Source organism: Pipistrellus kuhlii, unplaced genomic scaffold (genome assembly GCF_014108245.1).
Source record: "Pipistrellus kuhlii isolate mPipKuh1 unplaced genomic scaffold, mPipKuh1.p scaffold_m20_p_49, whole genome shotgun sequence".
NCBI classification, from domain to species: domain Eukaryota; kingdom Metazoa; phylum Chordata; class Mammalia; order Chiroptera; family Vespertilionidae; genus Pipistrellus; species Pipistrellus kuhlii.
In genome coordinates, this window is record NW_023425550.1 from 7,102 (window position 1) to 33,076 (window position 25,975).

General features: G+C 37.9%; 1 pseudogene; it reads right to left on the bottom strand.

The window, feature by feature from the left end:
* Positions 1-2,545: 2,545 nt before the first annotated feature.
* LOC123651322 overlaps positions 2,546-25,975 on the bottom strand; it is a 119,049-nt pseudogene continuing 95,619 nt past the window's right edge.

The window sequence follows — 25,975 nt, forward strand, 5'->3', positions numbered from 1 at the left end:
TAGCATAACACCATCAAAGTCTATCCATGTTTTTCAAATGGCAGGATTTCCTTCTTTTTGTGTGTCTGAATAGCATTTCATTGTATAATATCTTCTTTATCTATTCATCCATTAGTAGACACTTATTTTGTTTCCATATCTTGGCTATTATAAATAATGCTTCGGTGAACATAGGGGTGAATATATCTTTTCAAATTAGTGTTTTAGTTTTCTTCAGATAGATACCAGTAGTGGAATCACTACTCCATGTTTCCCCAAAAATAAGACATCCCCTGAAAATAAGACCTAGCACAACTTTGGGAGAAAAAAATTAATATAAGACACTGTCTTTTTTTCGGAGAAACAGGGTAGATTATATAGTATTATAGCTCAATTTTTAATTTATTGAGGAACCTTCATATATTTTTCTATAATGGCTGCACCAAATAGTCACCAATACTTGTTACTTTTTTTTTATTTTTATAACAGCCATTCTGACATGTGTAAGAGGATCTGAATTGACATTTTTCCAAAAAAGACATACAAATGGCCAACAGGCACAATAAATGGTGCTCAACATCACTAATTATTAAGCAAATGCAAATAAAAACTTCAATGAAATATCATCTCACACCTGTCAGAAAGGCTATTAAGACTTCTTTACAAGGAAGTATAATTATCAATTTGTTTAAACATCAATGGAACAAGCTCAGTAGCTCTGTATAAATAATTTTTTTGAAAAGCCCATTTAAACTCACATATAGATTGAATTTTCTATGTTTTACCCATAAAACAAACCAAGTTTCAAGAGAAAATTAACATTTGAGAAAAAGTGGTACAGAAAATCTGCTAAATGTCCTTTTTAAAAATAATAGGCCTAGGTCTGTGTTCCAATCCTACAGGGTAGCCTGCCCTTACAAGTCCATGCCATAATTTATACAGTATTGATTTTATTGTCACAACTTTAGAAATACTCTGTTATGTATATTTATTATGGCTCATAAATATTCAGAATAACATTTGGAGACCAAATCACTCTTAAGAATAAAGGAGATAGAGCGCTATGCAGAGAGGCCCATTAATGGGCCAGTATATAAACCTGAGAAACCTAAGACAATGTCTTTTGAAATACATATGAAATAAGCCCTCAAATAATAGGAGTTCAAATGAAAATTTTAACATGGAAACCTATGAAGCCCAAAGTGATGAATCCATTTGAAAGCCTTCATTTTTTTTGCTATCCACTAATCCTCAAATGGTATGTGTGTAAAAGGAATTGATACTTAAGTTTTCAACTATATTAAGCATCAAAATTCTCTGGTTGAGCAGATTGCAACTTTGGCATAATAGCACTTTCTGAACACGTAACTCCCAGTTATAAACCTGGAGCTGCTTGTACCATTAAGTCAATACTTTGGTACTCACGAGTTCAGTTTTTTGGAGCTAGTTGGGTTGTCAATATGTTGTCTAATCCAGACTAGCTAAGGGACTTTGCTCCTGGGATGGAGTGGGGAGAAAGTGACTGTTTTGTTCCCATTTTCCTCATCCTGTATTAGAAGCACAAAATTGGCTGGGATCAATATTAGCATTGCTTACTGCTGCTGAACTCTGATTTAACCAGATGCCATAACTATAGCAACAGGGAAATATTGGCATTTTGAGATTAACAATGCTTCTGAAAGTTACTATATATAGCACATTTTGTGGTGGGGTACATATTATAGGTCTTTATTTTTCAAATTACAAAGTAAGTTAGGGTTTGGAAGGTAAGTTAATTTGTTATATATGACTAGTGCATGGATTTGTGCACATTGAAAGGAAATTAATTAGAAGGTGGCCTGCAGGGCAAGACTGGGCAAGATGGGCTGGACACACCCTAGATCCAACCTCCTGCGGTCCCTCCCAGGCCAGCCGCACCTAGGACAGCAACATGGCTCAAAGTTCGTCTATGGAGTGAGTGGGGTTCCTCCAGCAGGTGGATCCCTCTGACTAACCTGGAGGGATTGGTCCAAAACTGGCTCTCTAATATCCACTGAGGGGTCCTGGATTCCAGGAGGGCAGTTCTCGGGTGACACACCCCGGAATCGGGCTCCCTTCTCTCTGATTCTGTGGCTGTCACCAAGAACTGCCACTGCCAAGTCACCACAGTTCTGCAGCTTCTGCGTTGAGTGTGTGCCCCCTGGTGGTCATTGCACATCATAGCTACCAGTCGAATGGTCTGAAGGTTGCTTAGCCTTTTCTATATATATACTAGAAGCCCAATGCATAAAAATTCATGCTTTGGAGGGGGGGTCCTTCAGCCTGGCTTTCCCCCTCTCAGTCCAGGAGCCCTCAGGGGCAGGAGGCAACCAGGCAATCAGGGGAAGGTGATGCCCCCATCACACTTCTGCTGCCACTGCTGGCAGCACAAGCCTTGGCTGGCCCTGGTTACCTGAACCTCAGGCAGTCCTGGGTGGTTGGGCAGCCACCATCCAAGGCTTGCCTGTGCCTTGGGCCAGCCCTGGGTGGCTGAGGGACTGAGGGGACTGGGGGATTCCAAAGCATGGTGTGTGGGAAGAAACTGGACAAAAAGCATACACCTATGGATGAAGACAGTGAGGGGGGGAGGTAATGGCAGAGGATGGGGTAGGAACCTTTTGGAGTGGAACTATGGGGGGGAAAAGAGGAACAATTGTAATAATCTGGACAATAAGGATTTATTAAATAAATAAAAAATTCATCCAGGTGTCCAGACAAGGCTCCATCTATGTATTCTCCTGTGTTTGAAAGCTGCTTGTTAATATAGCCATCTACAGATACCAGGTAGCCATTGTCTTCCTTGACCACTTAAGTTTCATCATTACTGATTTTCCTGTTAATCCATTGAGGAAAGGTTTGGGATTGAGGGGTAAACTCACAGAGCCTAGACTGTGGTGCTTCAAAAGAAATGGTCTCTCCTCATTAACAGTTCTTTTACTGGAGTTCTCAGTAGGCCACAAAGTATTAATAGAATCTCTACTATATCAACCAAATTAGTATCTATTGTGCCACAGAAGTTGGTTGGCATAACCCCTATTAACTTAGATCCCTGAGAAGTCAAGCCAGAGTCTGAGTGGAAGGCCCTCAATTTAAGAGCAGTTTTACTACCCTGAGGAGAGCACTGAAGGCTAAGCATGCTCCACCAGGGTATGGGCATCCAACTAGAGAGAGTCTTCAGCTCTGTGAGGTTAATAATAGGGTCAAGAAAGACTTCTCTGTGTCTTGTAACTCAGACTTAATAGAGTCAATGCCATTGAAAGTTAGCACTCATTTGATCTAGCTCTTCTTTATACAGATTGGGAGAATGAGCCCAGGAGAGGAAGAGCCACTTATAACAAGTTGGTTGCACATCCAGACCTAGCATTCAGATTTCTAGATAATTACTAAGAAAGAGAAAAAAGTAGAAGGAAATAGAAAGTTTCTTTGATAAAAAGAAGCCTGGATTCCCATTGTGCTTTCCTATGGGCCATTTAGTGACTAGTTATCACAGGGTTATAAAGCATCCTATTTTTCCACAGATAGATAAAAATGGAAGAAAATAGAAGAATCTGAACACTAAAATTAAATAAAATAGATAACATATTTATAAGGGTCCTCATTTGTTAAATCACAAAATTAAGATGATCAGTATGAATGGATTTCATTGAAGGGCAAGTTGGCTGTAATAGCAAGAAAGTCACTGCATTCGGTTCAATTACCCTATTACCTTGGCCAAGAGTGTTTTCCTTGTAAAAATAAAAGTACACATGGATTGCTACTGGACCAGATCTCCCATATTTGTTCAGGAATTTGGTTATCTCCCACGAACATTCTAAAATGATCAATGAAAATGGCATTTGTGTTCATTTTTTTAACTTGACTTGATAACTTCATTTATTAAGCTTTCAATAAAGTTGTAATTCTTTTTAAAAATATAAATTAAAAAAACATGTTGGCAACTCATAATCACTTTGGAATGTAGGAAAGGTGTCTCTCTTTCCTTTGCATTCAGTATTGTTGCTTTGTGTCTGTGTTTTTCATTTAGGATTTATTAGCATAAATCCCCCTTATACATCATTAAAAATGTTAGGATTTATATGATGAAATACATTCTGCTTTAGACTTTCTAGGAGAGAATAGATTACCTACTAGGGTTTTACAACTTTAATTTCTTCTGTTCTTCATGGAAAGGCATTTCATAACAAACTGTCATATTTGGGAAAGCAGTGTTCTTCAAATGGCATATATTATTACTAATATGGTATGTTTTACTGCACTTTCCATTAAATCCCTGGGCTTCTCACTGAGATGCATTCTCATAGCAAAACATATTTTATCACCAAAAGGAGAAAATTAACCTCTGCTCTTCCCCTTCCAACAACAGAGCTTTGATCAGATCCTTAAAGATCCTTCTGTTTACAAGCTCTCATATTTGCAAAGCCCATTGGAATATTGGCTAAAAGGCCACAGACTATATTCCATCATATAAATCCTAACACTGGAGTGGGGAAGATGCTTATCAGCTCTTTGACAGCTTCCCTTCTATTTTTTTTTTCTTTTTTGAGGAAGTGAAAATTACTCCAGGTAGCTTCTGTGATTTCTGTATTCTCCCTTCTTTTTCTTTCACTTCTTTATATTCCTTCCTATCTTCTCATGTAGCAACTGATGGGCAAGTAAATAACTTTCCTCCATTCATTATAGCATTTACTGAGTCCTACTTTGTGCAAAGAACTGTGCAATATTCTGAGTTTTTAGGATTATTCTTTTCTGGTGTTCTTTTTAAATTACGAAGGTGATATATATTCATGGTAAAAATACAAACAGTACAAAAGGTTTTAAAAAACAAAGAAGAGCCCCTTTAAGCCCCTTATCTCACTTCTTAGGCATATAAATGTATGTACAGTCATATATATGCACGTATACACATATATGCTTTTTCAGGTAGTATTAATTGGAACATGCTAAAAACAATGTGTAATCCACTTCCACGTATATCTTGGTTGCTGTCCATGTTGGCATATATAGTCCTGCTGATTACTTTTAAGGCTTCATGAGATTGAAATATAACTTTAGGAAAGTCCTGAGTTTTTTATAGAGGGCACTAAAAATGGCCAATTGTGAATATATAAACTCATTTTTCATTCACTGTCCTCAGGTTTCTTTTACCTTGTCTCTATGTTGAGGATGTTACCTGCTTATATATTTTTGATATTTGAAGGATTCCAATGGCTTACAAATGCTTCAGGGAAATCTAAATTAGCTTGATCAATTTCCCTCCCCACACACCATGTATCTGCTCTGGCCTTGGCCCACTCAAGGTAGCTTCCCTAAACAGTCTCCAGAGCTTGTCCCAACACTTGATGACAGTTTATTTTCTCATTTTTGTAAGTTTTCTTCTATAGAATTAGCCTAGTTTTCTAGTCTGGCTTCATTCTTTATAATAAAATACTAATATGCTAAGTGCTCAACCATTCAACTGTTTGACCAGTCACTATGAAGTGCACTGACCACCAGAGGACTGAGCCAGAGAGGCCAGACATGTCCTGTAACTCTACTGTGGGCCCTCCCTGTCACTGATGGTTCAGCAGGGGGGAGGGTCCCTTGGCCTGGACTGTGCCCTTTAGCAATCCAGGACCCGTTGGGGGATATTGGAGAATCAGTTTCGGCCCAATCCCCACAGGCCAGGCCAAGGAACCCCACTGGTATGTGAATCAGTGCACCAGGCCTCTAGTTGGCTATAAAGTTCTTGCTTATTTGGACACTAGAGGCCCAGTGCATGAAATTCATGCAAAAGGGTGTGTATCCCTCAGCCCGGCCTGTACCCTCTCCAATATGGGGCCCCTCAAAGGATGTCTGATTGCCTGTTTAGGCCTGATCCAGGTAAGTATCCCACTCACAATCCAGGACTGCTGGCTCCCAACTGCTCGCTTGCCTGCCTTCCTGATTGCCCCTAACTGCTTCTGCCTGCCAGCCTGATAACCCCCTAACCACTCCTCTGCCAGCCTGATTAATGCCTAACTACACCCTGCCAAACTGTTTGTCCCTAACTGCCCTCCCCTGTAAGCCTGGTCACCCCTAACTGCCCTCCCCTGCAGGCCTGGTCCCCCCCACGTACTCTCCCCTGCAGACCTGGGTCTCCTTCAACTGCCCTTCCCTGCAGATCCAGTTGCCCCGAACTTCCCTCCTCTGCCCGCCTGGTAACCCCCAACTGCCCTCTCCTGCTGTACTGATCACTCACAACAGCCCTCCCTTGCAGGCCTGGTCCCTCCCAACTGCCCTCCTCTGCTGGTCATCTTGTGATGGCCATCTTGTGTCCACATGGGAGCAACCATCTTTGACCACATAGGGGCAGCCATCTTGTGTGTGGACTGAAGGTCAATTTGTATATTACTCTTTTATTAGATAGAATGTTCTGCCCTCAATAGATTTCATTTGCCTTTGTGTGTTGTGACTCCTCTCTCAAAGAGCTATTAATTCTAGTTAACCCTTATTTGAGCATTTATTATACATTAGATATTGTGAACCTCATTTCCTTTAGTTCAAAAAACTAATGAGAGTGGTATAATAATTACCTATGTTCATAATTATTGACAGACGAGGCACAGAAATGTTAAGGACATTGTCCAAGGTCACACAGGTAGTAGTTGGAAGAGCTGAAATTTGAACCCAAGTTTATCTGAGCCTAGAAGCTGTGTTTTTAACCAGCATATGTACTGTCTCCCTTAAATCAGCAAGTGTTTGTTAGTTAGCCAATCATACAGAGCAGCCCTAGCCTTTCTGTGAGCCTATGATTCTCTAAGGTCATGCCACAACAGCTACTTCCCGAGTATGTGGTACATGACAGGCTCTGTAAGAGGGTTCTATTGAGAGTTCTCGCATGCTGGAATAACATTTTATTATAAGCTAAACCATCGGAGGGGTCTTGGATGGAAAGAAGCTCTTCCTGCTTATAATTCAAGGTGAGAAGAGATTTCCACATTATGAAGGCACACAGTCCTTCCTATAAAGTACTGTGAAAAGACCTTAGGCAGAATCAGTAGCTATTGGGCATTAAAAAAAAAATCTCACCCCAAATAGCCATAGCAATCCTGAGAGAGAAAAACAAAGTTGGAGGGATCAATATATCAGATATCAAGCTATATTACAAAACCACTGTTCTCAAAACTGCCTGGTACTGGCACATGGACAAGCATATAGACTAATGGAACAGAACAGAGAACCCAGAAGTTGACCCAAGACATTATGCTCAATTAATATTTGACAAAGGAGGCAAGAGTCAAGATAGTCTCTTCAATAAATGGTGTTGGGAAATTGGACAGATACTTGAAAGAAATGAAACTAGACCATCAACTTACACCATACACAAGAATAAACTCAAAATGGATAAAGGGCTTAAACATAAGACTGGGAAACCATAAAAATTTTTAAAAGAAACCATAGACAGCAAAATATCAGACATATGTTATAGCAATATCTTTACTGATACAGCTCTTAGGACAATGGAAACTAAAGATAAAATAAACAAATGGGACTACAGCAAAATAAAAAGCTTCTTCACAGAAAAATAAACCATCAACAAAACAACAAGAAAGTGCACTGCATGAGAGTACATATTTGCCAATGTTATCTCTGATAAGGGTTTAATCACCAAAATTTACAGGGAACAAAAGGAAGAAAAACAATCAAAAAATGGGGAAAGGATTTAAATAGACACTTTGTGAAAGAAAACCTACAGAAGGCCCAGAGACATGAAAACATGCTCAAAGTCACTAATCATTCAGAGATTAGGATAATTGACATAAAATATTTTATTAGTTTGCAAATCAAAGCAACAATGAGGTACCATCTCACACATGTCAGAATAGCTGTCATCAACAAATCAACAGATGACAAGTGCTGGCGAGGATGTAGAGAAAAAGGGACCCTTTTGCAATGTTGGTGGGATTGCAGACTGGTGCAACCACTGTGGAAAATAGTGTGGAATTTCCTCAAAAAATTAAAAATGGAGCTCCCATTTGACCCACTTCTAGGACTATATCCCAATAAATCAGAAACAACAATCAGAAAGTATATGTGCACCCCTATGTTCATAGCAGCACAATTTACCATAGCTAAGATTTGGAAACAGCCTAATTGTCCATCAGCAGATGAATGGATTAGAAAACTGTGGCACATCTACACAATGGAATAGTACGCTGCTGAAAAAGGAAGGAACTCCTACCATTTGCAACAGCATGGGTGGATCTGAAGATCATTATGCTAAGCGAAATAAGCCAATTGGAAAAAGAAAAATATCACATGATCTCACTCATTTGTGGAATATAATGAACTGATGAACCAAAATAGGGCCAGAGGAAAAATATATTTTAGAATATAATAGAAGTAATCCTGTTATTTTTACATTTTTAATATTTCCTACAACTTTTGTGATATTATACTATGTTAGTACAGTTTTGGTAATATTGTTATATTTAAAATGTTTTTTCTTGAAATATTAAGGTTTATTGCATGTAACTTTATTACATTTAAAATAATTTTTCTTGGAAAAAAGAATGGAGACTCTAACGAACAAAATAAACTGACAAATAAAAAAAGAGACAAATTTAAATTCTGTAAGACTCCAATAGAAAATTGATTTTCATTTCCTCTCCCCTTGAGTTGGTCTGTCCTATAACTGCTTTTATCATCAATTTATGGCAAAAGTAATATTTGCCTTTAAGAATACTGGCAGCTCTACATTGGTCTCTTGGAAGCTTGAATTTCCAAAATGATTTTATGGGTGTATGCATATGTCTAAGTTCAACTAGTTGTAGATATTATATATGTTTATAAATATAAGTATACTATAATAAAGCTGTTTAAGCAATAAAAAAAGAAAAAATATCTTCATGTTCCACCTCAGATACAGGCTTGAAACCTCTATTTTTACCCAAAACACCAATGTTCTAGAAGGAAGCAGTCTTTTATTATTATTTTCCAGATCAGAGTCCTCCAGTTTCCCTGTCATTCCTGCCCTTCCTGAATTGTTCCTCTTTGAATTCACATTTATCTGAATGAGGTGTCTAAGAGAAGGTACATGGTAACTATGAAATTATTTCCATAATAGTCTCCTTCTTCTTGTGGTCTTCAATCCTGATTTTCCAATGGCTTTGCCTTAATGCTTTAGGGATTCAGAATATGGGCGTGGCCATAGTCCAGTTGCTGAATTGAGCATTGCTAAGTCCTTCAGAATCCAAAAGAAAGGTCATTCCAGATGTCAGGCAAATGTTTTTTATTTTTCACTATCTGATAGAAATTGAATGGTTGGGAGAGTATTTATTTATTTACTTATTTTCAGGTTTTTAGTTTTGTTCTGTTTTATTTTATTCCCAGCACTGAAAAATAATCATGAAATTCTGGAAAGGAAAAGACCAAACCAATAGTCATTTCCCTGGAATTATAGGGCTTTCTCAATAATAAGTATCTAGATGGTATGTTTATTTCAGTTCCAATCCAACAAATATCTGTTGAATGTGTCCTGTTGAAAAGGTTAAGAATGAATAAGACATGACTCACCCTCTAGGAGTTCAATCTAACGGGGAAATCAATATGTACATTGTTAATTTTCATACAAGGAAGACAATAATAAGGTATATATAGAAATTTAAAGAGGTTTCTATGGGAGTACTAGAAGAGTGAAAATTTAATTTAATTAGGAGGTTTGGAAAGATTATGTTTGAAGAAATAATTTGAGTTTGGTATTAAAGTATTGATGAAACTATTTACAGGAAGACATTTAAGTGAAAGATAGTTTAGGCTGCTCAGCCACATACACTAAAAGCTAAGGGAATGGTGATTGTTTTGATAGGGTGAATAGCAGTATAAAATACAACTGGAGGGGAGAGTCTGACCCAGCTTATGAAGAACCTTGATACTAGGCTAAGTGTTTGGATTTGCTCTAGACTAAAAGAAGTCTTGGATTAGCACCCAATCCCCAAATCACAGAGGAATCTCTTCCTCATCATCACAGCCTCTGGTGTTTTTCAGTGATCTGTTTGTACAGACAGATACCTTCCATGTACATTCATTACTCATTTTATGAAGATACTCTATATGAAAAATACTTGACTTTAAAAAAACACCCCTCATGGGATTGATTTAAACCATGTCAATATAATAATAATGCATTTAATTTATTTCTCTCCCTAATAGTATATGTAGCTACAGGTATTTTGATTATATTGACTAAAATTACCATACATGCTACTATAATCCAAATGTAATTATTCATGATCTGAGATGTATTGCATTTTAAGTGTATCCTACTCTGTCATAGGTTCCACTCATTTTGAGCTTATATCAAACCAATTCTAGCTATTCCATCAGTTTTCTCTTTTACTAGCTCTATTTATTATCTTTCTCTGGTATTCTTATAAGAATGACAGATTAAATTTTATCAGATGCTTCTCTCTCTAAGATATGTTAACTTTGCACCATCCTCTTTCACTATTCAGCTTGTCATCTTATCAAAAATAGGAATTATCTTTGTTTGTCATGATTTGTGTTTGAAGAATTCATATTGACTACTGTTTATCATTTGGGTTTCCCCTCGGTACTCATAAATGATTGCCTTAATAATTGTCCTCACAGCTTACCAGATATTGAAATTAAATTTATGAGTTTAATTCTCTGAGTTCCCTGGGGATTTCTTTTAAAGAAAATGGAACAAGACAGTTCCATGACTCACAGCAACTCTTCTATAATAAACCAGTATGCTAAAGAAAAACATTTTGCAAGGAGACAAATTTCAGGTTTAGCCTTCCAAATGATTATTATAAAGATTAACAAATATTACAAATTTTTGAAATACTAAAAGGCATCCTGTGACCTTTAAAACTATTTATTTATTGTACTTACATGTATTTTTAAGGACCATAATAAATGGTTATAAAATGCTTATCCACTAGTTTAAAGTTCTTATTTTGTGAAATTTGGTCTTTTTATATTCAAACTATTAATAGAAGCCTGGTGCACGGATTTGTGCACCAGTGGGGTCCCTCAGCCTGGCCTGTGAGGATTGGGCCAAAACCGCCTCTCTGATATTGCCTGAGGGGTCCCAGATTGTGAGAGGGTGGTTCTCGGGTGATGCTACCCAGAATCAGGCTCCCACTTCTCTGGTTCCGGGTGCATCACCTGAGAACCACAGCTGCCAAGTCACCACAGCTTGGCAACTCCTGCGTTGAGTGTCTGCCACCTGGTGGTCAGTGCACATCATAGCTACTGGTCAGAGCATCTGCCCTGTGGTGGTCATTGAATGTCATAGCTACCAGTCAGATGGTTGAATGGTCGGATGGTAGCTTAGGCATATTTTTCCACATCTAAAAATAGCCCAATGAAGGCACTTATGAAAAATGTTTTCATTTATTTTAGAGAGAGAGGGAGAGGGAGAGGGATAGAGAAATGAAAACATCAATGAGAGACAGACATCAATCGGCTACCTCCTGCTTGTCCCCTATTGGGGATTGAGCCTGCAACCCAGGCATGTGCTCTGACTGGGAATTAAACCAGGGACCTCTTGGTTCATGGGCCAACATTCAACCACTGAGCTACACTGGCTGGACAATAATGGCACTTACTATTATTATATTATTATTATTTTTAATATATTTTATTGATTTTTCACAGAGAGGAAGGGAGAGAGATAGAGAGCTAGAAACATCGATGAGAGAGAAACATCGACCAGCTGCCTCTTGCACACCCCCTACCGGGGATGTGCCCACAACCAACGTACATGCCCTTGACCGGAATCGAACCTGGGAGCTCTCAGTCCGCAGACCAACTCTCTACCGCTGAGCCAAACCGGTTTCGGCTATTATTATTATTATTATTATTATTATTATTACTAGAGTCCCAGTGCATGAAATTCGTACACCAGTAGGGTCCCTAGGCCTGACTGGCAATAAGGGCTGCCGGTCAGAGCCTTCCTTCATTCTGCACCATCCCCTCGTGGTCAGCACACATCATAGCGAATGATCGAATTCCCAGTCTCCCGGTCAAACTCCCAAGGGGACACTGCATATTAGCCTTTTACTATTATACATACAGATTATTTTGTTTGTTTTTTAGAGGATGTTTATGAAAGCTGGGGACAGTGAAACAAGGAAGGGTCTAGGATAGAGGAGGCAACAGGAAAGGGACTAGGAGGAGAAATGAGCCTACACTGGGCTGCTTTGGCTCACTAAGTCAGAAAAACTGGGGCCTTGAAGACAGGTTCAGGGGGTTAGCCCAGGATTAGCTCCTGCTGCCCACCAAATCTTGTGGGTTCCCTTAGCATTTAGGAGATGGATGCCTTTGAGAGAGGAAAGAGGGGGCAATCAGGAGCATGCCCGTAGGAGGGAGAGTTCAATAATGGCACTTTTTTAAAAGGTTATTTTGTAAGTACTGTTGGTTGGACATATGCTAAAGTACTGTTTCAGGTTTCTGAGGCAACCTGCTTGCCACTGTTGTGGTTAACTATTTACAATTTAACTACAATGCACTAACCTGTGACCTGAGTCTTAACATTCACTGAATATAGTGCAGATGTACTGTGGGTTGACCATAGCTACCTCCAGAATTTGGAAATGACTGGGAAGGGACTGATGCACATTTGATAGCAATTTGTAGAGTGCTTTGAAAGGGGTGGATGCATAGAACATTAAACAACACCAAGAGTTTGATCAAGTTTAGATTTCTGTAGTTTCCCAGCCAAGACTTGCCTGCTACTGCAGCTAAGAATGTGTGGAATGACTAGTTTACATCAGTCATGGGAGAGAAATAAATGATTTTCTCCAACTAAAGCAGTTTGGGCCCAATGAAGAGCAACATGCTGACATTATAGTTCCCCTTTACTTAATGTTACATTGAAAAGTGGTAAGACACTCTCCTTTCTGAGCCAGTACCAGCCTCTTTCCAATATGTTGGTGTAGAGGAAAATTGTGTTTAAGAAGAATTTTGTTGTATAATCTTTTTCAATGGTTATGACAGGTATTCTGGAAGCTGTATCATGGTGTGTTTTGCTTTGGTGCTTGTCATAATATAGTGCATAGGTGTTTGTTTTTTTTTACTTGTTTGTGTGAATATTTTTATTTCAAAGACTGCAACTGAGCAATGAGAAAATCACCTACTATTCAATCACAATCTGGGATAATATTTAGGATGAGAGAACATGCATAAGTTATCTACCAGCTTGACAGGAATGTATTCCAAATCTGACATACCATGACCTCATGCTCCTAAAGGGCAAGACCATGCTGGACAACTTAGAGTTTGTTAGTGGAAGGAAAGCCATAGGTTTCAGGATAAAGTATTTAAAATATATTTTATTGATTTTTTACAAAGAGGAAGGGAGAGAGATAGAGTTAGAAACATCAATGAGAGAGAAACATTGATCAGCTGCCTCCTGCACACCACCTATTGGGGATGTGTCCGCAACCAAGGTACATGCCCGTGATCAGAATTGAACCTGGGACCTTTCAGTCCACAGGCTGATGCTCTATCCACTGAGCCAAACCAGTTTCAGCTGGGATAAAGTATTTAGATGGCATTTAAAGAAGCTATTCCATTTTTGGTAGAGTAGAAAATTCATACCTCTGAGCCTTTTTTTTTTTCCAAGATGAACACAATGACTATCTTTCTCACATTTTTCTAATATTTATTCTGCAAATCAGCTCCATGAGCCCCTACTGCGCTCCTGAATAAGCTTCCAGGCATTTCCTGCATGCCATGTTCCTATGGAGGGATGGCAGTAACCTCCGCTAAGATAATTTGGTGCTTCTGTGAATAAAGTGTAAACACAGTGAAGTGTGTGTGACTGTAAGATTGAATGCCTCTACAGGTAATTTTTTTTTTTTTTGGAGGAAGGATCTGGCATTTAATCAAATTCAGAGTCATTATGTAAATTTAATCACCTTGCAACACACTAGTAATTTTATTATCTCCTTTTCATTTGATGTGGCTTAGATACAAATTGAGCTTGGAATTCCAGAGGTAGAGCACTGGTGATTGGAGGAATATTAAGACAAATGTACTGTGGAAATGAGATAAAACCTTTATTCTTGCTACTGGTTGCTGCCTTTATATGTGTACAGGTGTGCAACAAAGGGTTTTTAGAATGAAGTGTGTCTGTTTAAATTTTTTCATCTTTCTTTACCAGTAGGTGCCCAATTAGCTGCAGAGACTGTTTTGAATTGATGGTATTAAAACCACTCTTGTCAAATGGGAAACTTAAGCACTGAATGATATGTGGTTTAAATTCTTCCTAACACAGGAGCCTACTTTATATTTGTATCACCCATTTGGCTTGACTTCTGGTTACTAGAATGACATCTGATGTTGGGTTATTTTAGCCATATGGTCTATTTAAAACTAAAGACAGTATTTTCATTTATCAAGTTTTGATAGATGGTTAAAAGGTGCGGTGGGGTTGATCCTGAATAGACATTATCCATCACCCCATCAATGTTGATATTATGAAGCTAAGGAAGAAAAATCTGGTTTAGTTGGATTTCCCAATGGGCACTTGGGGCTTTTGAACCTGTGGTTCACACTAATGAGGGTGTCTTAAGGAAAGTAATGAAGCTAACTCTTTAAAGAGTGTAATTAGAAAGAAGACAAGAGGTAAAACAAGATAGCATATTGAACTGAACTTGCTAAGGTAGAAGAAATAGAATTTTGAATATATTTTCCTTCTTCCACTTTTCTGTTTTTCTTTTCCCACTCTCTCTTAACACTAAATAAAAAAAAAATTGAGACTTCTCTTCTCCTTCAGAGCTTACCCATGAGCTAACCCGCCCATACTTTGGAACATAGAGACCCCTAGTCAGTCAGGAGGTCTTTCAGTTAATCACCTAATGTCTCTCCTCCTATATCTTTTGGCTCCTACCTAGGGTGCTACTTAGTCCAAAAAAAGTATTTTTTTTGTTTTTTGGTTTTTTTCCCCTAAAAACTCTAACTTCATGAATCATAACCTGGCCTCATACTGAGAAATCAAAATGTTGTAAGCTTAGATTAAGATTGAAGTGCTTTAGTATTCAATTTCACATCGAGTTTATTATTTATTCTCTGTTTACCAAAGTTCTCATTCTAAAATGGAGATAATAATCACTAGCTACCTCTAAGGGTTGGTATAAGGATTTAGTGAGACATAGGATGTGAAAGTATCCACCTCTAGATCTGGTCCAGACACATTATCAGGTAGAATCAGAATGATCTTATGGTTAGGGGGAAAAAGGGCTGACCGAGAGGTATTTTCTCCCATTGTATTTCATTCTCTTAACAGTGTCTTTCATGAAACAAAACTTTTAAATTTTGATTAAGTCCAATTTATCAATTTATTTTGTATAGATCATTATTTTGTTGTCATATCTAAGAACCTTTTACCTAATCCAAAGTCGTGAAGATTTTTCTCCTGTCTTTTTTTAAATACAGTTTTATGTTTTACATGTGGATTATTTATCCATGCTGAGTTAATTTTTGTGTAAGTTGTGAGCTTTAGGTCAAGGTTACATGTTGTACCTATGCGTGTAAAATTATTTTAGCACCATTTGATGAAAATAATACCTTCTCTCCATTGACTTGTTTTTGCACAGTACTCAAAAATCAATTGGTCATATTTATGTGAGTCTATTTCTGGACACTTTTGTTTTATTGATTTGTGGTTCCTTTCCTTTGGCAATACCACACTGTCTTGATTAGTGTAGGTCTACAATAATTCTTAAAATCACGTAGTGTTAACCTTTCAACTATATTCTTTTTTGAAAATTGTTTTAGCTCTTTTAATTTCTTTGCTTTTTAAATACATTTAAAAACCCATTTATTTGAAAATACAAAACATTCTGTTGGGATGTTCATAAGAATTGCATTAAATCTGTAGATCAGTTTGAAAATAATTGACATTTTTACTGTTTCTTTCAATCCAAGAACACAGTATATTTATGTATTTAGATCTTTTTAATATTTCATCAGCGATTTATGGTTTTTGGTATATAGTGTCTATATATATTTTGTTAGATTTACACTAAGTATTTCATTTTGTTTTAGCTATTATAAATTGAATGTATTTTTTCACATTTTTATTTCCAATTTTTTTATTGTTTTAAGTATTACATATAGTAGTACATATATCTCCTTTTTCCCCCCCAGCTTCCCCTACCCCCTGTTGCATGCCCTCATCTCCCCACCACCAGTGTCTTGTGTCCATTGGTTGTGATTATATGCATGCATACAAGTCCTTTGGTTGATCTCTTTTCCCCCCTCTCCATCACTCCCCAGCCTTCCCGCTGTAATTTGATGACATTGATTAGTAATATTATGTAGGTGTCAGATGTCCTAAAATACATCATCTGTCTATTCTATTCTATTCTATTCTATTCTATTCTATTCTATTCACCACCCCAAGTCAAGTCTCATTCCATCACCATTTATTCCCCCTTTAACCACCTCTACCTCCACTCAATCCCTTTCCCTCTGGTAATAATCATACAAATGTCTATGTACATGAGTTTTTTCTTTTTGCTCAATTCTTTCACCTCTTTCAGCCAGCCCCACAAACCCCCCCCCACTCTGACAACTGTCAATCTGTTCTATATTTATATATGATTAATTTTTATATGTTGAACCTGTGGCCTACCACCTTAATAAAATCACTTTTATTTCCACAAAGGTTTTGTTTTTGTAAATTCTTTGCTATTTTCAGTACATGGTTAAATTTACAGAAAATACAATTTTATTTTATTATTTTCAATATTTCTGCCTTTTAAGTATTTTCCTTGCCTTATTGCATTGGTTAAGACCTTCAGTATGATGTTGGATTGGTGAGAGAGGATGCTTTGCATTTTTCTTGTTTTTAGGGAGAAAGAATTTAGTCTTTTGCCATTAAGTTTGATGTTATCTGTAGGTTTTTTGGCAATGTTTTTTATTATTGAATAGGTTGAGGAAATTTCTTTTTATTCTTATTTGCTGAGAATTTTTATTATTAATTTATATTTATTTTTCTCAAATGCTTTTTCTGTACCCTATATAATAAAAGCCTAATATGCTAAGTGTCCCATTGTCTGGTCAGCTGTTCAACCAATCAAAGCATAATATGCTAATGATATGCTAAGGTTGCTCAACTGCTTGCTATGATGTGTACTGACCATCAAGGGGCAGACTCTTCACTGGTAGGTTAGCTTGCTGCTGGGGTCCTGCCAATTCAGACTGAGCAAGACAGGCTGGACATGCCCTGGAGCACTCTTGTGGTCCCTCCCTAGCTGGCTAACCTCCTGCATCCTTCTCTGGCCCTGTTTGTGCACTGATGGGGTCCCTTGGCCTGGCCTGCACTCTCTGGCACTCCGGGATCCCCTCAGGGGATGTCAGAGAGCCAGTTTCAGCTCAATCCCCACAGGCCAGGCAGAAAGATCCTACTGGTTCACGAATTTGTGCACCAGGTCACTAGTTAATTAATATAATCATTTAGTTTTTATTCTCCAGACTGTTAATATGATGGGTTAAATTGATTCATTTTTCTATTATTAAACCAACATTGTAATCTCATGATAAATCTTACTTGGTTGTGGTGTATCATTTATTTATATATTGATGAATATTATATGATAGTATTCATTACCAGATTCATGTCTATATTCATGAGTATATTGATCTATAATTTGCTTTTTTTGGGAACTATTTTTTTTTACCTGATTTTATCTGTTTTTTTGTTTGTTTGTTTTGTTTTGTTTTTTTATCAGTATTAGGTTTGCCTCATTAAATATTTTGGGAATCATTTTCTCCTTTTTATTTTTTTGGAAGAGTTTGTTATTTCTTCTTTAAATGCTTTGTAGAATTTGCTAGGCAAATCATCTGAACCTGAAGATTATTAATTCAAGGTTACATTTACAAAATTAATTTCTTTAATGATTATAGCACTCCAGTATATTTCATCTTGGGTTTTAGTAGTTTGTGATATTTCTAGACTCATTGTCTTTTTTTATCTTAATGAAGTAGGCAAGACAGGTAGTCTTAACTCACTATTCAGAAGAGTTCCAAGCACATAATAGAAGCTTAGTTAATCCTGCTAGGGTTGATTTGTTAAATGAATTTCACTTCACAAATGTGAAAACTGAGGTTCAGAGTGTAGTGAAATAACTTGTTCAAAATTATTTATTTGCTAATCCTTTGGCAATTCTGCATATGAGTTAAATTTTTATATTAAAGTGACATTGAACAGTATAAAGATGAATTGTAAAATGCATGTTAACAATTTAAAATCTTACTTTTTCTTGACTAATAATGTCATTGAACAGCAAATAGAAATCACAATGACAAATTGAATGAGAGACTGCATAAAAAAGGAAAAGTCTTTATATATTTTTCTCTTTAAAGACATATTTTCCAGCTTTTTAAATAAAGGAACCCACATTTTTTTTAAAATATATATTTTATTGATTTTTCACAGAGAGGAAGAGAGAGAGGGATAGAGAGTTAGAAACGTCGATGAGAGAGAATCATCGACCAGCTGCCTCTTGCACACCCCATACTGGGGATGTACCCGCAACCAGGGTACATGCCCTTGACCGGAATCAAACCCAGGACCTTTCAGTCCACAGGCCGACGCTCTATCTACTGAGCCAAACCGGTGCCGGCCCACATTTTCATTTTGCATGTACTTCACAAATTTTGCCCCCAATCTTGCCTGTATGTATACTTAAAACATATAGACTCATCCAACCTTATTGAAATTGTATAGGGCTTCAGCCATCTCTTTTTTTTTTAATTTAAATTCTTTATCGTTTAAAATATTACATATAGTAGTATTATATATGTCTCATTTTTTTCCCCATTGGCCACCCCTACCTTCTAGCACATGCTCTCATCCCCCTAGTGTCTGTGTCCATTAGTTATGCTTATATGCATGCATATAAATCCTTTGGTTGATCTCTTCTCCTCCACCCCCACATTCCCCTGCCTTCCCTCTGAAGATTGATGGACCGTCCAATGCTTCTATGTCTCTGGATCTATTTTTGTTCATCAGTTTATGTTGTTCATTATATTCCATAAATGAGTGAGATCATGTGATATTTTTCTTTCTCAGACTAGCTTATTTCATTTAGCATAATGCTCTCCAGGTTATCCATGCTGTTACAAATGTTAAGAGTTCTTTCTTTTTTACAGCAGCATAGTATTCTTAAATGAGTGAGATCATGTGATATTTTTCTTTTTCCAACTAGCTTATTTCATTTAGCATAATGATCTCCAGGTCATCCATGCTATTGCAAACATTAAGAGTTCCTTCTTTTTTACAGAAGCATAGTATTATTTTGTGTAGATGTACCACAGTTTTTAATCCACATATCTTCTGATGGGCACTTAGGTTTTTCCAAATTTTGGCTATTGTAAATTGTGCTGCTATGACATAGGGGTGGATATGTTCTTTCTGATTGGTGTTTCTGATTTCTTGGAATATATTTTGGAACAGAAAATTCAAATAAAATCTATAGTTTAGTAAATAGTTTTGTACCAAAGTTAATTTCTTAGTTTTGATAACTATACCGTGGTTATGTAAGTTTTTGATATGTGGAGTCATGGGTGCAATGTGCATGGCAGCTGGCTGTGCTGTTTTTGCAACTTTTTGTGATTTTAAATTTATTTTAGAATAAATTTAAAAAACAAAGCCCCCCCACCCCCAGAGATTATAATGTGATACCAGGGCTGAGAACTGCTGTTAATTCATCCATTAAGTCCTGTCTCATGGTTTTCCACTGAATTCCCATACTCTCTAGCCTGCCCTTTTTTTATTTTTTAAAATCCTCACCAGAGGATTTTTTTTCCCATTGATTTTTACAATGGGTGGGAGGGAGGGAGAAAGAAAGAGAGAGGGAAAGAGAAAAAATATTGACATGAGAAAGACACAATTGGTTGCCTCCCACATGCAACCCCTGACCAGGGCCAGGGATGGAACCTGCAACCCAGGTACCCTATGCCCCAACCAGAAATCAAACCCACAACTCTCCATTGTACAAGCTGACATTCCAACCACCAAACCACACCAGCCAAGGCTAGCTCGCCCTTTCTCCATCAAAATTGCCCTGCTCTGAAGGGATTTGTTCTCAATTGGCTGCTGGTATAAATAAGATGAGACAAAAAAAATGTTTCTACTACTATCTCAGTGGGAAACTCATTCCAAAGTTACTAGCATAGACACTATCTATCTGCTCTAGCCAGGTGCCAATCTATAGTAAGAATTTCCACCTCAGAGATTCATTCCTTTGCATAAAGCACCATTACATCATAATTTTTCAAGCAGCACTTATGGATGTGGGAATATTCACTCAATAAAAATTATTAGTTGTGAATTAGTATATTGGACCTTTTTTGTAACACTATGAAACATTGACTATCTGTGGAGAAGAGAGTTAAATTTGTCTGAGTCCCCATAATCCATTTTAACTCTTTCCAGAAAAACAGGGAAGGCCAGCCCTTGGTTGGAGGCAGGAGGCTGGCATTGTGGGTGGTTAGAGCCAGGTGCTTCAAGACAGGGGTCTCAGAGAGTGATAATCAGGTTTTAGAGAGCTGCCTTAGGTAGAGATAGTCAACATCTTGGATAGTAAATTCCTGTTGCTATGACAGCTTCCAAATCACACTTGTCTCATCAGAGCCTGGGGCTTATTCCATTGGCTCCACCCTCTTCCTGGAGTGCTCTGTTTATTAAAAGGGCCCTGCCTTTTATTTGCTAGGATTAGTCATTATGGGTTGGTGAACTGCCCTTTTCTCCCCTCCACCCCAGCTTTTCATCTGCATCTTAGAAAGGGAGGGCTGTGTCTTTGGGCCTGCTGAGAGCTGATCTGAGAGAAAATTAAGAACAGCTGGGGGTAGACACAATGACATCATGTGCTTCTAGCATAAAAGGCAGCTCAGAAACTCCAATGCAAGGAGAAAAATAATGGGAATTGGAGAAAGGGACTGATATTTGGGAACTATGTAAAGGCTGATTGTTGGGGAATACAAGAGAGAAGATTAATCTGGGAGCCCAAGAGCTAGCTGAGATATTGAAACTCTCAGTAAGGACCTATTAATCTAGTATTTAGCACTTGGAGTCTATAGATTTAACAGCTAAAACTAAACAGGAACAGATTGGTAAATCCTGTGAAAATGCCCTGAGGCAACCTATGGTTTGGAGTAAGATTAACATAGGAAATGGTTAGAAACACCTTCATTGCAGAGTAAGTTATAAATTGGACTCTTTGCATATAGGCTTTCTGCTTTTCTTGATCTGTATGAGATTGCATGGTTTACATGTAAAAGTACATTTATTTACTTTTTGTTTGTTTGTTCTAAAGCAATAGATTCTTCTACACAGATGTTTGGAGTGTATCCTTATGAAACTGAATGATAAATTTGTTCAACTTGAAGGAATATTAGAGATCATGTAGTTCAAACCTAATTTTACAAATGAGGAAACTGAAATCTAGAGATTAAGGTAATATGTCCAAGATCACACAGCTAGCAACAGAGTTGTAGTTGAAGCTTAGGTCTACCAATTCCCAGGCAAGTGCTGTTTTCGCCCCAAATCTGTTTTACTTACTTTAGCCATGGAAAGTGGCAGAACCTAATAGCTATGTTAAGTGAGAACTTACTATAGCTTTATTCATAATAACCTCAAACTGGAAACAACCCAAATGTATTAATACTTCAAAGGGTGATAAATAAACCAACTATGGTACATCCATTCCATGGAATACTGCTCAGCAATAAAAATAATGAAACACTGATGTATACTGTTAGAGGCAGGGGGGAAGCCCAGAGCTGATGCAAGCATCTGCAAGGTGGATGGTGACAAAGATAGCTGGCTAGCTGGCGCCTTCCTAGGGCCTTCCTAGACCCCTGGCCCTAGGCAGGAATTCCACACCTCTCATGCCCTCCACCCTCCCCTCACTAAACAGCTGTATAAAAGAAATACCTATGCCGCTTTTTGGAGCGAACTTCCCCGGCCCACCCTCGGACCAGCGAGGAGCTCAGATTAAAACCTCCCCCCCCCCCCCGTTTTTAATCGCCTGGATTCTGTCTTGCTTCTGCATCGCAAGCCTCTCAGCTGGAACCTTACATATACGAAATGCTGTATGGACATTAAGGACTTGATGCTTAGTTTATAAAGCCAATCTCGTAAGGTTAATAAATGTATGATTCCAATTACATAACCTTCCTGAAATAACAAATATATACATAGAAATAGATTAGTGGTTGCTAGGGTACAAGGACAGGAGTGAGAGGTAGATGTGATCATAAATGAGTAGCATGAGGAGTACTTTTATGGTGATGTAACAGTCATTTATCTTGATTGTGATTACAATTTCATGAATACGCATGTGTAATAAAATTACATAGAACTATAATCTTCTCACACATACATGTGAGTGCTCATAAAAACTGGCGAAAACTCAATAAGTATGTAATCTAGTTAACTCTATTTTGCTAACCTATATAATAAAGATATATTATGCAAATGATCGTTATGCCGTGAAGCGTAATGAGCGACCACATAATGACCGGATCACGGATCAGCAGGAGAAAGGGGCAGCGAGCTACAAGTGGACAGTGGAGAGCTACAGGAGGGGGCAGGCAGCAAGCTATGAAGGTAGGGGAGTGAAAGGTGGAGGGAGCTACCAGAGGGAGGGACAGTGGGCAGGGAGCTACAGGAGGGTGGCAGCGAGCTACTGTCTACAAGAGGGCAGCAGAGAGCTATAGGAGGGGGCAGGACAGCCAGCTGTGAGAAGTGGGGAGAAGGGTGGAGGGAGCTACAGGTGGGTGTGGCAGCAGGCAGAGAGCTACTGGAGGGCTGCAGTGAGCTACTGGCGAGCTACTGGCTCATAGATTCGTGCACAGGGTACTAGTAGTCAAATAAGATGTCAACATTGGGAAAAACAGGGGGATGCACTCAATGCACACTATGAACTATTTTGATAGATGCTGTTAGTCTATAATTATCTGGGGGAAAAAGTTTTAAAAAGCAATGCTAGAATTTTAATTGGAATAGCATTGAATTGCACATTAATTTGGGGGGACAAGGTGGAAACTCCTGTGGTCAACTGACATTAGGGAAATGAATGAGAATAGTATTGTGATAGCTCCTCACTAGGTTTTCTTTTCTCCTGAAGGAATTGCAGGGTGATCTCCCTAGACTGAGGACAGATTATGGTCAAGCTTTGACAAAGTGGCCCATATGGAGACAAGAATGTCATTAGGTTACTGTGTGGAGCAGGTATTCTTTCACATTTAGAAATTTTTGTAGTTCTGCTCTGGTGACAAATTATTTTTAACTTTGTTTTATATGAAAACTAGAGTCCCGGTGCACAAATTCATGGATAGGTGGGGTCCCTCTGCCTGGCCAGTGATCAGGGCTGATTGGGGCAGTAGGAGGTTGGCTGGCCAGCTGAGGGGAGGGGCCACTGGAGATTGGCCAGCTGGCCTGATTGGGGTCATCCAGGCCAGCTGGCTGGGTGGAGGGGCTGAGGGAGATTGGCCACCTACCCTGTTAACCCGAAAATAAGACAGTGTCTTATATTAATTTTTTCTCCCAAAGTTGTGCTAGGTCTTATTTTCGGAGGATATCTTATTTTCGAGGAAACAGGGTAGATTGGGGCCATCAAGCCAGCCAGCCAGGGTGGGGGGAAGCTGTGAGAGATTGGCTATGAAAGCGTACTACAGCTTCTGCATTGAGCATATGCTCCCTGGTGGTCAGTGTACATCATAGTGACCTGTCAACCGGTTGTTCAGTCTTTCTGTCTTACAGTTGCTTAGGCTATTATATATACATATATATGTCTTTGTTTTGCCTTCATTTTTGATGAATATATTTACTGAGTATAGATTTCTGGGTTGGCATTTTTTCATTCTTTAAATATGTTGATCATTTATTTCTCTTCTGACCTCCACTGTTTCTTGATGTTGGCCATATTTTACTCCCCTCCCTTCTCATATAAGAATTGTTTTTCTCTGGCTACTTTTATAATTTTCTAATTATATTTGGTTTTCAGCAGTTTGACTGTGATCTTCCAAGGTTTCATTTTTAAAAATATATATTTTATTGATTTTTTACAGAGAGGAAAGGAGAGGGATAGAGAGCTAGAAATATCGATGAGAGAGAAACATCGACTAGCTGCCTCCTGCACACACCCCCACCGGGGATGTGCCCACAACCAATGTACATGCCCTTGACCGGAATCGAACCTGGGACCTTTCAGTCCACAGACTGATGCTCTATCCACTGAGCCAAACCGGTTTTGGCAAGGATTTCATTTTTTATCCACTTGGGATTTGTTGAGCTTCTTAAATCTTTAAATTTATGTCTTTCTATAAATTTAGGGAAATTTAAAACATTGCATACACATTCTTTCTTTTTTTTTTCTCTTTGGAATACAATTATTAATTTTCTTCTTTCCTTTTTTATTTCTTTTTTCTTTATTGTTTAAAATAATACATATAGTAGTACACATATCTCCTTTTTTCCCCCTACCTTCTGTCGCATGACCTCATCCCCCCCATGTCTTGTGTCCATTGGTGTGCTTATATGCATTCATACAAGTCCATTGGTTGATCTCTTCCACCCCTCCCCAATACTCCCTAGCCTTCTTGTTGTAATTTGACAGTCTGTTTGGTGCTTTACTGCCTCCGTATCTATCTTTTTGTTCATCAGGTTATAATCTTGATTTTCTATAAATGAGTGAGATCATGTGATATTTTTCTTTTATTTCCTGGCTTATTTCACTTAATATAATGTTCTTCAGGTCTATCCATGCTGTTGCAAATGGTAAGAATTCCTTCTTCTTTTTTATAGCAGCATAGTATTCCCTTGTGTAGGTATACCATAGTTTTCTAATCCACTCATCTGCTGATGGCCATTTAGGCTGTTTCCAAATTTAGTTATTGTTAATTGTGCTGCTATGAACAGAGGGGTTCATATATCCTTTCTGATTTGTGTTTCTAGTTTCTTGGGATATATTCCTAGAAGTGGGATTACTGGATCAAATGGGAGTTCCATTTTTAGTTTTTTGAGGAAACTTGAGACTGTTCTCCACAGTGACTACACTAGTCTGCATTCCACCAGCAGTGTAGGAGGGTTCCTTTTTCTCCACATCCTACCCATCACTTGTCACTTCTTGATTTGTTGATGATAGCCATTCTGACAGGTGTAAGATGGTACCACATTGTCTTTTTTATTTGCAACTCTCAGATAATTAATGAATTTGAGCATGTTTTCATATGTCTCTTGGCCTTCCTTCTGTCTTCTTTTCAAAAGTTTCTATTTAGGTCCATTGCCCATTTTTTATTGGATCATTTATCTTCCTTTTATTAAGTTGTATATGTTCCCTGTAGATGTTGGAGATTAAACCTTTATCAGTGATAACATTTGCAAATATGATATCCCATACAGAGGGCTTTCTTGTGGTTTTGTTGATTTTTATTTTTGCTTTGAAAAAGCTTTTTATTTTGATGTAGTCCCATTTGTTTATTTTATCTTTAGTTTCCATTGCTTTAGGAGTGGTATCAGTGAAGAAATTGCTTCAGCATGTGTCTGAGTTTTCTCTGCCTGTGGATTCCTCTAGTATTTTTATGGTTTCCCATCTGAGGTTTAAGTCCTTTATCCATTTTGAGTTTATTTTTGTGTATAGTGTAAGTTGATGGTCAAGTTTCTTTCCTTTTTTATTTTTATTTTTTTTATTTTTTGCATGTATCTGTCCCATTTTCCCAACACCATTTATTGAAAAGAATGTCTTGATTCCATTGTGTGTTCATGACTCCTTTGTCAAATATTAATTGAGCATAGTGGTTTGGGTCAATATCTGAGTTATATATTCTATTCCATTGGTATATCTGTTCTTGTGCCAGAACCAGGCTTTTTTTAAGAACAGTGTCTTTTTAATATAGCTTGAAATCTGGTATTGAGATCCCACCTACTTTGTTCTTTCTTGGTATTGCTGTGGCTATTCTGGGTCTTTTTAAATTC